A 10,692-nucleotide genomic window follows, 5' to 3' on the forward strand; every position below is an offset into this window, starting at 1 on the left:
ATTGTTGGTATGAGAATTTCACGCGTGGAAATAATCATAAAAACATCTTAATTTTTATTTTCCAATTTTGGAATGAACCCATTTTTTTAAAATTCTTTATTTTTAAATTAAAAACAATTAAATTTTAGCTATTTAACATGAGAATTGATCAAATATGTATATAAAAGATTCCTATATTTTTTAGACTTTTCCAAAACACCATTTAATTATAATTCCAAACATAAATAATACAATTTTGAATTTCACAATTATTATAAACCAAATCCAAATTACAGTGAGAGGATAAATGAATTTGAAAATCTAATTACTAAACTATGGTGTTAATTTTTTTTTTTTTTTAAAGAAATCCTTTTGATTTCTTGAATCTGATACTGAATTTGCAAGATTCTTCTATTTTAGAACTGATTCCAGTATTAAAATAAAAATATTTTTATTGTCTTTATTACATCATATTTTCTATTAATGCTGCTGATGATATCTTTTACATATTTCGCTGGTTTTTTTTTTAAAGATGCTAATGGATATTTCAAACCTCACCCTTTTGCATACCATTTATTTGAAATTAAAAATTTCATAAAAATTCAATTCAATTTAATTTTTTATTTTAATTTTTATTTAAAATAAAATTTTATTTACTTTTAATTTATAAAAATTTTATTCTCAAAAAATAAAATTATATATGATTTCGTAATGATTTATTTAAATTTTTTTCTTACCAAATAAATTATACTAAATGGAAAAAAATATTTTATAGTTTTATCAAATTTGAACAGAGAAAGTGGGACAATACTAAAAAATAACTATATTTTGTTATATTGATATAAATTTGTAAACAAAAATAACAATTTTCTCTTTCTAAAATTTAGAGAGAGAATTCTTTTCTTTCCATTTGTATAGAGTACTTCTTTTGAAAAATTGAGTTTTTATCTTTTAATTATCTTCTGAAAATAAAAAACCTTACATGGACTAGTAATCATTTTCTTTTGGATCTTGCCAATAATGGTTTTCTCTCTCCGATCGGTGTGAATGGTTTTTTAGGTTATTTATATATTTTCCTTTATATTTATTTTCTAGTATGGTTTTCACAAATTTAGATAAAAAAAAAAAATAGAGTCTTTGTCAATTTAATAGTTGCATCTAATTCTATAGAGGAACTATCGAATTCTTCATTAGGAAGATTATAGCATGTCTTCAATGAGTGCATCTCAAGGTGGAACTCCCTATACTAATGTTTGCAACACCTTACGACTTTAGGAGATTGAGATACCGGACTTTCCTTAACACCTCCCAAAGAAAAGCTTAATGGTAAACAAGTCTAAAGATTTGCTTTAGGTGATTTTCTTTGGTTATGCTTGGATTTAGCCTAATGATGGCTGAAAAAGGTCATCTGGGTTGGATGTGGCCTCTTTCTCAGTGGCGATGATGATTTGAATGGCAGTCCTCTCAAGTAATAGAGGTGGTAGCACATGGTTTTACTTCTAGGTTTCCTAGAATGGAAGCAGTTTGGTAGTTGTTGGGATTTCTGCGGTTTGATTTGCTTAATATGGTTTGATCTGTTTAGGTTGATAAGGTAAAGTTGGGTTGGATTGAATCTTTCTAGACTTGTATCTTTTATCTTTTTTAAAAAAATTATAGATAGGATTTTATCATAGTAAAAGATGAGGCAAAGAGCAATGAACAAAGTGTAACAGTGGTATCACAAATTAAGAGAGAATAGAAAATGAAGGAGATAATAATAAAAGGAAAGGCCAAAAGAGTAAGATAAGCTAGCATTCTGTTAAGATCCATTTCATTCATGACACTTAAACTACTTCCTTATAGGAAATTGGAGTTGTACTTATAACAATAATTTAAGTATTTGGTATGGTAAGTAAACAATTAATCCTACAGAGTTAAATGTAGAGCTGCACTATAATAAAATAACTCCAAAATGATAATATTTAATTTTTCCTGTTTTATTCAGCAATTTTTTTTTATAATATTGAATCAAACCACATAAATAAAAATATTTAACAAATTATAATTAACTAAATTACCTCATAAACCATACTGAATTTTCAAATTATGGTGATTCAATTTGTTATTTTTATTCATAAAAAATAGTGCTCACTCTTATCTATAATACAAGAATCCCTTTTAGCAATGTTGCAAAGTCTTTGTGTATTAAGAGAAGTTTGAGAAACAACTTTGATATTATTTCGTTGAAATTACAAAGTCAAATAAAATTAATAAGTCCTTTACTATTAGAATTTTATTAGAAACTATTATTAAGTAGAATTTTATAAAAAAAAAACTATGATTAAAGAAATTAATTTAATTTTTATTTAATTAGTAGATAAATATAAAAAAAAATAAAATTTATGAAACTATAAGACACTTCTTTTTTCTATAATTTTGTTAGCATATTAATAATATTTGATAATTTTAGCAATCCCAAACCATTCAAAAAAAAAAATCAAATCCCATGAAAATAATGATACCCAAATAATAATTTTCAGCATGATTAATGGATTAAATTGTTAAAGAAATTGAATATTATGTATCTACTAGTTAATTTAACTCTAAAAATTTAAAAATGATTAATTTTTTTTTTGAACTTTTAACTATTAAATAGCAATTTATACTTAAATAAAATAAACTTATCTTAATTAAATTTACAACAGCTATATCTTCTTGTAGAAAAATTTTAACAAAGAATTATGAAGCTCTAGATAAAAAAACTCATCACATACATTTAGTTTATTGTTCCAAGTCAATAATATAAAATTGGCGAATGTGCACGTGCGAAAATTAAGTTAGTCAAAGAAAGGCATCCAAAGCTAAGGATATATAGTATTATTGGAGTAGTTGAAACTTTCTCTAGAATGAGTAGGAAGAGTTAAATCATGATTCCTGAGTCAAAGCCTTCCCACATTTCTTATATAATTACTTTCAATGTCACCCCCTTATAATCTAGGAAATATTTAATATATATAATGAAGTTAAAAAATGAATTTGCTGATATTGGTGAAGTAAATTTTGGATTTTTTCCTTTTAAAAATTAGTAAAAAAAAGGGATAAATGAGAGATCTCAAATGCCAAAATTTGATATGACAACATTTTCTTTATTTTTTGTTTTAAATTTACCCATTTTTTTTTAAATTAGCCATAAAAGTGTGAAAACAACATGGTGGACAAACGAAGTGCAAATCAATATTTGTTGTTTTTTTAATAAATGAAATGAGTTATCTGATATTGGATGGAATTGGTCACTTCCTCCTTAATCAAAGACCTCAAATTTTGAGTCTTGAATATTTAGCATCTTTAAAATTTAAAAATAATATTTTATCTAATAAAATATACTATCAACAACTATCAATAATAATAAATTAGAGATTCTAATTAAGTTATTGTATTTTAACTTGAGAATCAGATATACTCAATTTAATCTTTTTTAATAAATAAATTTCTAAATTTTATCTTTAAATGTTAAAAAATAAAATTTATTTAAAAATAAAATTTATTTTAATTTTTAACCTTTGTCTGAAATTTCAAAATTTAAAAAAATTTAAAAGAAATGATTTTTTTATTAAATTTTTATATTTGACAAAATCAATAATATAAGAATTCAATTCCCTTGACCATTGAATTATTATGAGAATGAATTAAAAGTAAATCTTGCCAAAATTGTTAGAATTTTATAAGAAATGATTTCACTTAATATTATTTATATCAAAGTTATTTAATTAGCCATTGAATTTTTTTTTTAATTTTTAATTTTTAATTTATTTTTTATTTTTAATCAATAATTCACTTTAGAAAAATTATTTTAATCTAATAGTAATTATTAATATTTAATATATTTAGTGTCATCACCTCCACGCTGAAAAGATCAAAATAAATCAATGAAAACGAGAGCTAAAACCGGGGGGCGAGGAAGAGGACACGGTTTGCGGAGAAGTCAAATGGCATTTTCGTTATATCAATAAGAAATAAGGGCTATTTGTTAGAGTGGTCGTCTACCTGGAAACTTGTCAGGCCTCACATTCCCCGAATGACCTTTACGCATCCTTTTGTTTTAACTTTCGTAAATGATGACGTGGCACTAAGCACCTTCCTTACACTCCACTGCTGAGTTATTATCTGCTGCGGAATTGTTCTGTGGCTCTACTGTGCATCCTCATCGCGTCACTTTGACCGCGCATCAGAAATGGAAGTCTTCATATTTAGGAAGAAAATAATGAGATTGATTATATAATTTATCACTTAATTTTACAAAAAAAATTATTCTATATTTTAATTTTTTATTTAAATATGGTTTATATGTGCTTAAAATTTTTAGAAACTAAATATTTATATTTTATAAAATTTAAAATTTTAATAATAATTTTTTTTATAGAATTTAGGTTTATAACGCCGAGTATTTTTAATAATTGAAAAAACAAAAAGAGGATTGACGCGTTCGCATGTTGACAGTGATTGATGAAATAGCCAATAAAAGGGTGTGTGTGGGGGAAATCATATGGTGCGAGAGTGGGCCCATTTTTCATATTCTTCACATTTCTATGGTGCAATGCCGAGTAGGTGGCACGTCTTCCTTTGACGGCTCTGCTCAAACATTTAGTACAACACCTGTCATCAGGCCGGTGCTTCAACTAGAATCGAATCAAAATCAATTGTCCTTGATTGACATTCATTTAAATTTATATAATTGAAAAAGAAAATTATAATTTTAAATAACATTAATAAATCAAATTATTTTCAAATTAAAACTAAAATTATCAAAATTCAGAATAAAATTACATTATAATGCAGGAGTGGAAATCGGAGAGTGTTTAGTTTATCCTCATCTCATATATATCTGATAATAATTTTTTAATTTAAATTATATTATCTTTTAAAATTTTATTCTAAATTAATTTTATATATGAATAAATATTTATAATTATAAAATAGATAAATACAAAAATATTATAAATAATTTATTTTATATAATAAAAATATGTGTATATATATATAATTACAGTTAATAAAAATAAATATATAAAATTTAAAAATAATATAATATATACTCATATTCGTTATTTAACTATTAATAATTAATAATTAAATATAAATTTACAATATTTATAAGATACGAGCAACAATTAATTATTACATATAGTTTCAAAATTTAATTTAAAATATTAGACTATAATTCATCTAATAATACAATTACTCTATCTGTATTGCAAAAATAAATCTATAGTTAACTTCACATGGACCAAAAGAAAATAATTAATTTATAAATTTTATATTCTATTTACTAATATATCCATCACTTAAATTGTTTTCATTACTAAAATTATTTTAAAATTAATATATTTTATTTGTAGTGTATATTAAATAAATATATATTAAAACTTAATAAATAAATTACCATCCAAAAAGAGAAAAATAATCTATAAGATGGATAAAAAAGAAAAATAAATCTATTTTATAGGATAAAAATAATTTTTTAAAAAATGAATTATTGATGATTTATTTAATTTATATTTAATTATTATGATTTTTATGAATAAGAAATAAAAGTATATATTTTGACTGTTTTGAATTAATTAATTTAGAGTCAATGAAATTTAGATAATTAATTATTGAAATCTTTTGTAGAATTTAATTTTATAACAACATAATAAATAATTCAAATCAATAAATTACTCAGAATATTAAATTTAAAACTACTTTAAAAAACAACAAAATCTAAAATAATTTAAAATTAACAACTCAAATCCAAGGAACCAATCCATATAGACATCAATGCAAAAAGAAACAAGAGAAAGAGGACAATCTTAGAGATTGTGTAGGAAAAAGAACGAGTGCCAAGGCTGATTTTTATTCCAAAGAAGGGCCTAATTGTGGGGTTAAAGGCGAGCTTTAGCTTTCAATTTCGTCATCCGTTGAGATCTCTAAGGAGTTTAGGTGGTGATATGTGATGCAGAAAGTAAAACTTGAGATGATATGGATGAAAGGAACGAGGCAAAAGAAGAATCTTTAGTGCTTCCTTTAATAAAATATGAGAGATATTGGATATAAAGTTTAAGCAAAGTAATTTTCATGTCTTAATCACTATTCATCTTATTAATTTGAAAAAAAATAGTATAAAAATTAATATTTCTTGGTATGAAATTTATATTTCCTTAGTTCTTATTATTAAAAGCTGATGTTTGAGATTTAATAAGGATTAGACTCATAGTATATTTTTGTAAGTTTAGTTTGTCTATTCTTTTTATTTTTTTTATTTTTTCTATAATACCCGGTTAGACTCCGGTATCGAAATTCCTACCGTCTGGTGAAATCTCGGATGTCGGAAACCTCTAGAAGGGTAAAATCATGTTTTTATAAAATATTTTAATGTATTTTATGGTTTTAAGCAAGAAAGAAATTATGTTTTGAATGAAAATAGTCTTGAGAAGAAGACTCAAGTTCGGCCGCCGAACATGCATGCGCTTCAGGAGCGCTTTAGGCCCCCGAAGGCATAAGTGAGGGAAGTCCAGGTTCGACCGCCGATGGTTCCTCTACCGTAGCAAGGGTTCACCTCAACTTCAGGGTTCACCTCCTCTGTCCGGGTGAACCCTCAACTTCAGGGTTCACCTCCTCTGTCCGGGTGCATGGTTCCTCTACCGTAGCAAGGTATACCGCTCTGGCCTCTTTCTGCCTTCTCTAGACAACTCTGATCCCTGCCTCCATCGAGAACTTTATGGTTAGATACTGAATGCTAGTCACTACTTTAAAATCATACAGCATTGTAGCTCAGAGGTAGCTTCACCACTAGGAATATTGCATAGTGAGTTCGCGACATGGGGGCTCCCCTAGAGTGAGGGCTACTTTCACTTTTCCTTTAACCGCTAGCGGAGTTCCCCCCATCCCCTTGACCGGAGCTTGTACCCTGACGAGCTGCTCCTCAAGTATGTTCATCTACTGGAAGACCTGGCAAGGTAATAGATTCACCTTGCTGCCGTCATCCCCTAACACCTTACGAGCCCTGAAGTTATGGATGACTGTTTCGATGACCAGGGCATCATAGTGAGGCATCTTAACCCCTCGTGCATCCTCTAGGGAGAAGGAGATGGCCATTGGGGAGTGCTCGATGACTTGCATCACCTCTGCGCCTTTTTCATTTTCATTTCTACCTCTCTTCTTCCCCCTCCTACTCTTACGGTCTCCAGTCCCTCCTAAAATCATGTTAATTGTTCCACTGGATCCATCATTTATTGGTGCCCCAATCTGCCTCCTAGGCCTTTTCCAGTCACACCTTGTTGTTGCCTCTGCACTTCTAGCTTCTTTACAAAATTCTAGAGATGGCCTCTCTTAATCAGCCTTTCTATCTCGTTTATTAGCTGATAGCAGTCGTTTGTGTCATGACCATGTGTTATGTGGTATTGGCAGTATTTATTTGGGTTCCTTCTGCTTGCTTCCGCTTTCATGGGCTTGGGACATTGCACGAAATCTTTATCCTGGACTGCTGCGAGCACCTCATCAGGACATATTGAGGGGAGTGACTTTGGCGGGAGCAAGGGTTCATAAGGTCTCTATTCATTTCTTTCCCATTGGTGTTTGTTCAGGGCCTCTGGTCCTCGGTCTTATCTCCTTTCTGACCTATCTTGCCTCTTGTCCTCCCCCACCCTCCCTCTTTCTCTATCATCCCTGGTAAAGCAGCTAGTCATTAAGGCATCATACTACCTTATGTATTTCTTTGCCCTTTTCATTAGCTCTGATAAGGTAGCAGGGAGCTTTCTGCACAGCGACCAAAAAACTTCGGGGAGATTGTACCCTTCTATATAGCTTCTACTGCTCTTCCTTTATCTAGCTCAGGTATCTGCAAAGCCTCAGAGTTGAACCTGACAACATACTCTCTCAGGGATTTATTTCTCCTCTACCGAACAGTCTCTAAGTAACTCATTTTTCTTTTTGTAGGAACTTCAAAAATGAATCTGCTAATGAATATGTTGGCCAGGCCTATGAAGTTCTTGATGCTACCCGAGTCTAGGCTGTTGAACCATGCCCGGGTTGGTCCGATCAAGGTAGTTGGGAAGACCTTACACATCAGGGCATCCAAATGGGTATGCAAGTCCATGAATGTTTTGTAGTTCAAGACATGCTCTTGAGGGTTTCCCATCCCATCATAGACCGCCAGAGTTGGCATCATGAACTTCTTTGGTATTGTTTCCTGTTGAACCCGTGTTACAAGCAATGATGAGGTCGGCAATAGGGGGCTGTTGTTATCTCGTGCCCCCAACTCTGTCAATAGTTACTCTTTCAATCTTTCTAATTTTTGGTCTACGTCTATATATTCTCTTCTAGGCCTCGACAAATGACTTGCTTTCCCGTCTCCATCTTCTGTCCTCCTATTGCTCTGTTGGGGGATTTGGTAATTCAATGTAGGTTGGAACTCATTAGTATTGAGTCCTACAGCTAGAGGTAGTCTGCTCAGTGGGCTATTGAGCCCTCTCTACTGTAATATCTGGCCTAACCAGTGGACAGTGTTCTTGAAATAGCCTGGTCCAAACTGACCCAAATAACTTCTGGACCCACTTTTCACTTGGTCCAAAATGGTTAACCCAAGTTATTTAGTAGTATCGTGCTAGCTGTTATATACAATTTTGATTTTTCGTATCTCATCGATGTGGGATAAGGAAGCAGCTGAATATCACAGTTCTATAAATGGAGAGCCATGCTTTGCAGTTCTTGGTTAGACAGGAAATGTAACAGCCCAGAAATCGGACCTCTACCAGCGCTAGGATTCAGGTCGACTTAAGGTCGCCGGAACCCGTAGCAAGCCTACTGTGCACTCTGTGTACCTAATAAATCCCATACATGATCATTCATTTCCATAAAAATTTTTCATTTTTATCATTCACCAAGCTTGACCTGTGCATGCACTAACCTGTAAACATTAAACCCCATGCTAGAGCTCTCATCGATGCTCTAGATGGCATCATCATCATATCTCAAGCTTGGATCTCAACATAATACATCCATAAACTATGACATAATGACCATATAAAAAGGGATTTAAACATATTCTAGGGCCAAGCACAATACTAACTCAATATACATTACATGACTTTACATTATCTCTTTACACAGTACATGTCCACTACTCTATACTATTACACTTAACCTTTACCCTTGCTATTCCTCTGCCTTCTCTATGGCCTTGAAAACATGGAGTTAGGGAGAGGGGTGAGCTACTGGAGCCCAGTGAGTAGAACAATAAAAATATTTAAAACATGCTATCATGAAATGCATCACATCACAAACATATCACATCACGGACGGACTGATCCAAAAATCCCTTTGCTCTGTGCCCGGCCCTCAAAGGAGCTCCTCAGGACTTCTGTTACATGCATATAAACTCTGTGCCTGGCCCTCAAGGGGCTCCTCAGGACTTCTGTTACATAAACATAAACATCAGAGGGCTAAAGGGTCCTACTCTGTGTCCGTCCCCATCAACAAGTAATAATGCAATGCGTCATCTTCGTGAACACTAATGCAATGCAATACACCCTAATATCATATGGCATTTATGATGCATGAATCATGCTCAAAGCTTTCATAATGAAAAACATAGTTTAGTTCCACTCACCTCTGTCAACTGCTGAACAGTCTCTGTAACTCTAACTCTGTGGGCCTCCTTGGTTCCTCGAGTCTGCACCTACACAGGTGGACTCAAATGAGGACCAAACATACTCTAACATAGCTATAAACATCTCCCCAAAAATCCCCTAAAACATCATATATATGCATGGAAAAATGGCCAAAGGAAGGCTGGACAGGGCACTTTCGGCGGCAGGTTCGGCGGCCGAAAGCCCCTCCAGAGTCAAAACTCATGCACTTTCGGCGACACCTTCGGCGGCCGAAAGTCCTTTCCAGATCCGAAAGTCCAAACGTTCGGGGGCAAGGTTCGGGAGCTGAAAGACTTCCAGAGCCAAAAGTCACCCACCTTCGGCGGCATATTCGGCGGCCGAACCTTCCCTCCAGAGACGAAAGTCTCAACTTTCGGGGGCAAGGTTAGGCGGCCAAAACAGCCTCCTCAAGGGGTTCGGCGGTCGAACCTTGCTTCGGCGGCCAAACCTGAGTTTTGCCTAGAAGGCAGAACTCGGGTCAACTTGCATATTCAGCCTCCCAAAACTACACCAAACACACTCAATATGCATACCAACTTTCTATAACATGCCTATCCTCTTTTCCATGCATATAGGAGCTTAAAAACTAGTTCAAACTCCACAAACAACATCCAAACATTAAACATAGCACATGATCAACATATACTCAACTTCAAGATCTACCCTATAACATGCCATTACACACTCTTAAACTCTTTAAACCATGTTTAAAACATAAGGGGAGGTGAGGATCCATGCTTACCTCTTAAAGAACGAGAGGATCAATGGTCCTAACTCGGAGATGTGGAGGAAAATAATCCAAAATCTCCAAAACTCTACACTTTGCCTTCTTTTGCTCAAAACTTCAAAAACACAAGTTAAACACTCATTAAAGCTTGCAGGATTTGAAAAACATGGTGAAAACAGCCAAGGAAGGACAAAACCTACCTCTGACCACAAAGAAAGCTCAAACCTCCTCCATTTCCGGTCAACGAGGCTTTTATAGCTGGCCAACCGACTCTCCTTCGGCGGCCTAAACTGCATGCGAAACCATGCAATGTTCGGCGGC

The sequence above is a fragment of the Manihot esculenta genome, chromosome 9 (assembly GCF_001659605.2).
Source record: "Manihot esculenta cultivar AM560-2 chromosome 9, M.esculenta_v8, whole genome shotgun sequence".
Classification (NCBI taxonomy): Eukaryota; Viridiplantae; Streptophyta; class Magnoliopsida; order Malpighiales; family Euphorbiaceae; genus Manihot; species Manihot esculenta.